The sequence below is a fragment of the Sander vitreus genome, unplaced genomic scaffold, assembly GCF_031162955.1.
Source record: "Sander vitreus isolate 19-12246 unplaced genomic scaffold, sanVit1 ctg250_0, whole genome shotgun sequence".
NCBI lineage: Eukaryota > Metazoa > Chordata > Actinopteri > Perciformes > Percidae > Sander > Sander vitreus.
In genome coordinates this window covers 22501-27500 of record NW_027595422.1, presented here as the reverse complement: position 1 = coordinate 27500, position 5000 = coordinate 22501, and positions in this window count along the sequence as shown.

Below are 5000 nucleotides of genomic sequence, written 5' to 3'. Positions count from 1 at the left end.
AGTCCTCCTGGAGCTGTTCCTGTAGTCATTAGTTTAGCTCTCAATAACCTGGTAAACAGAGGCAGTCAGAGAACAGCTACAGGCAGGGTGGTACCAAGATACATGATGATGGATCAACAATGTTGAACTTCATCAGGCATCTCCAAACGCTTCCAGATAGGTCAATCACTCACGCTAATGTGAAAGAGACGTTACAGTTAGCATATATCGTCACAGGTAACAAGCTAACCATCGCTAAGTGTTGTGCTAACGCTGGGAACAGGATCATTGTATCTTATAGTTAGTGGTTGCTGAGGCTCAGACATCCATGGCGCACAGGAGGCGGGACGCACGGATCCATCTCCAAGGAACAAACGCTGTCGGGGGGGTAAACTCATGTGATGCGTAGTTGATCCCGTGGATGATTTGTAGGCTGTTAAGTGAACAAGGTGTACCCGGTCCACCAAACACTGGGCCGTCTTCACTGTCTTCATTCTGAACATATTTCTGTTGCTGTAGTCCTGTTTACTATTTCATTATTTCATCATGCGTGGCAGCGGATCACCTGCCGTGGAGACGCTGGCCTCACTAACCTCTCCTCCTCTGAGTCGGGTCTCTGAGCGTACTAACTAACTGTGAAAATAAATAAATACATGGCAGTACATCAGTGAGTTCATACTGCTGATTGTGTGTAATGTGGACTGACCCTGAGATGCATGTTGTTCTGTAACTGGTGCTGACACTTTTCTCTTGATTTCCACTTCGACATTAGACATTTTTTTGAGTGAAAGAGACGTTACAGTTAGCATATATCACAGGTAACAAGCTAACCATCGCTAAGTGTTGTGCTAATGCTGGGAACAGGTTAATAGTATGGTTATAGTTGTATCCATATGATGTGACAGCTTTAGGTTAATATTTCACCAGGTCAGAGGTCTAGAGGGACGTGTTAGACCCCATAACGTTATCCTACAACTGATGTTGATACTGGACTGTATGGATGGAGCTACAGGACATGCTATGATACTCTACTGTATGGATGGAGCTACAGGACATGCTATGATACTGGACTGTATGGATGGAGCTACAGGACATGCTATGATACTGGACTGTCTGGATGGAGCTACAGGACATGCTATGATACTGGACTGTATGGATGGTAGTGTTAGGGACAGATCAGATGGACAGAGACTGGAGACTTGACTTGAACTTGCAACAAATGACTTGTGAACATCTCTGATAGACAGACAGACAGACAGGCAGACAGATTGACAGACAGGCAGACAGAGAGACAGACAGAGAGACAGACAGGCAGGCAGGCAGGCAGGCTGGCAGGCAGAGGCAGAGAGAGGTGCATTGTGGGAGCAGCTTTGAGGGATGTGTGCGCTCTGACCTCACTTCCTGTCTGGCCGGTTCCATTGTTTCAGACCTTCAGGTCAACATGGTGCTGGAGGAACAGCTGGTTAGTGGAGGGCAAGGTGACCCAAAACAACACACTGGGGACACACTGAGGACACACTGGGAACACTGGGAACACACTATGACACACTGAGAACACTGGGGACACACTGGGGACACTGGGACACTGGAGACACACTGGGACACTGGGAACACACTGGGAACACACTGGGACACTGGGAACACTGGCAACACTGGGACACTGGTAACACTGGGACACTGGTAACACTGGGACACTGGTAACACTGGGAACACTGGGACACTGGGAACACACTGGGAACACTGGGACACTGGTAACACTGGGACACTGGGAACACTGGGAACACTGGGACACTGGTAACACTGGGAACACACTGGGAACACACTGGGAACACTGGGAACACACTGGGAACACACTGGGAACACTGGGAACACACTGGGAACACACTGGGACACTGGGAACACTGGGAACACTGGGAACACACTGGGAACACACTGGGAACACTGGGACACTGGGACACTGGGAACACACTGGGACACTGGGAACACACTGGGACACTGGGAACACTGGGACACTGGGAACACACTGGGAACACTGGGAACACACTGGGACACTGGGACACTGGGAACACACTGGGAACACTGGGAACACACTGGGACACACTGGGAACACACTGGGAACACTGGGACACTGGGAACACACTGGGACCTAAACACTCCTGTAAACATGTTTTTGGACATTCTTGAGTCTTTGTTGCTGGTTTTTGAGGAGCGTCCTGGGTCCACGTGTCCATGTTTTAGTCGCTTGTTTTAATCCGTTGGAGTTGTGTGTTTTTCTACATTTTGTGATATTTATTTGGACATTCTCGATGCGTTCTGGTTCCCAGTTCTCCTCGGAGAGAGCGTGAGAACAAGAGTTGTGCTGGAGTTTCTCTGGGAGCGTTCTGGTTTCCAGAGTCTGAAAAGAAGAGGGTGAAAGGGGTTGTGGGTAACAAAGGCCTCTGCATAGCTGAGCGTCACCATGACGACGTCGGGGGGGAAACAGAGCAGCAGTATGGATCAGTGTAGACCCACAAACACACAGAGACAGGAAATACACGGGGACGTAACAACCCAAACACACAGAGACAGGAAATACACGGGGACGTAACAACCCAAACACACAGAGACAGGAAATACACGGGGACGTAAATAACCCAAACACACAGAGACAGGAAATACACGGGGACGTAACTACCCAAACACACAGAGACAGGAAATACACGGGGACGTAACAACCCAAACACACAGAGACAGGAAATACATGGGGACGTAACTACCCAAACACACAGAGACAGGAAATACACGGGGACGTAACTACCCAAACACACAGAGACAGGAAATACACGGGGACGTAACAACCCAAACACACAGAGACAGGAAATACACGGGGACGTAACAACCCAAACACACAGAGACAGGAAATACACGGGGACGTAACTACCCAAACACACAGAGACAGGAAATACACGGGGACGTAACAACCCAAACACACAGAGACAGGAAATACACGGGGGACGTAACTAACCCAAACACACAGAGACAGGAAATACACGGGGACGTAACTACCCAAACACACAGAGACAGGAAATACACGGGGGACGTAACTACCCAAACACACAGAGACAGGAAATACACGGGGACGTAACAACCCAAACACACAGAGACAGGAAATACACGGGGACGTAACTACCCAAACACACAGAGACAGGAAATACACGGGGACGTAACAACCCAAACACACAGAGACAGGAAATACACGGGGACGTAACAACCCAAACACACAGAGACAGGAAATACACGGGGACGTAACAACCCAAACACACAGAGACAGGAAATACACGGGGACGTAACTACCCAAACACACAGAGACAGGAAATACACGGGGACGTAACTACCCAAACACACAGAGACAGGAAATACACGGGGACGTAACTACCCAAACACAGCGTTGACGCGTCCCAGAAAGTGCCTAAAGCGTTAAAAAAAGTAGGTGCAACAAAAGGCAGACAGACAAACAGACAGAGAGACAGACAGACAGAGAGACAGACAGAGAGACATACAGACAGACAGAGAGACAGACAGAGAGACATACAGACAGACAGAGAGACAGACAGAAAAACTGAATAAAAAACACACACACACACAGATTTGAGATGTGGGACTCTTCATCCTGGTGTTGTGTCTTTATCTTGGTCTTTGTCCTGGCCCTGGTCTTGGTCTTGGTCCTGGTCCTGGCCCTGGTCTTGGTCTTGGTCCTGGTCCTGGTCCTGGCCCTGGTCTTGGTCTCTGTCCTGGTCCTGGTCTTGGTCCTGGTCCTGGCCCTGGTCTTGGTCTTGGTCTTGGTCCTGGTCCTGGTCCTGGTCTCAGTCCTGTTGGTTTAAAACATTTTTCTGCAGTGAAACTTTAACTGCTGAACATCTGCAGCCTGTAATTATGGTTTGGACTGAATGTAGGAGAGAGTGTGTGTGTGTGTGTGTGTGTGTGTGTGTGTGTGTGTGTGTGTGTGTGTGTGTGTGTGTGTGTGTGTGTGTGTGTGTGTGTGTGTGTGTGTGTGTGTGTGTTTAGCAGGAAAGCATAAGCCAGCTTCTTCCTCTCTGACTTCCTGTGATGTGATTGGTTGTTTCCCTGGTGGTGAGGGAGAGAGAGAGACAGAGAGACAGAGAGAGACAGAAAGAGAGAGAGACAGAGAGAGACAGAGAGACAGAGAGAGTTTCTTTGTAGCTTCTACAGAAACTTCTCCAATTACTGGACAAAGGCTCCAGAGCTGCAGCTTTGCATCTCTAATGAGCTGAATGCTAAGAGGCCCCTGCACCCCCCTGCACCCCCTGCACCCCCCTGCACTCCCCTGCACTCCCTGCACCCCCCTGCACCCCCCTGCACCCCCTGCACTCCCCTGCACCCCCCTGCACTCCCTGCACCCCCTTGCACCCCCTGCACTCCCCTGCACCCCCTGCACCCCCCTGCACTCCCCTGCACCCCCCTGCATCCCCTGCACTCCCCTGCACCCCCTGCACTCCCCTGCACCCCCCTGCACCCCCTGCACCCCCCTGCACCTCCATTCAAATCAAACATAGCAGTTGGTGCTAAGTGGAGCGCCTGTCATCGTGTGATTGGTTATGTTGCTGTCTGTCCCCGGCTCCATAGCCTATCCACCAATCACAGCATCTCTCAGATGAAAACCCCTCTTTAGTGACCCCCCTCCCATCCCCCCTCTACACAGAGCATGCATTACGTAATCAGAGTGAGACTAAAATGGACAGATTTGTTATTAAAAAAGCAGAACCTAATGATGCCAGTGCATCGACGTCCACCCCTCATCTCCTGTCCTGTCCTGTCTGTATCTGTGAGAGTGGTCCTGTCCTTCATTATCGTGTTAATAGGCGTGTGTGATCGTGTCCAGTTCCTGAGGTTCTGAAATGCAACTCTCGCCTCCTTACAACAAATCCTTAAAGTTCTGACCCACCGAGCTGATAGTCAGCCGTCTGACAGTCTGGGAGGTCGCTGACTCCAGTCCGGGAGGTCGCTGACTCCAGTCCGGGAGG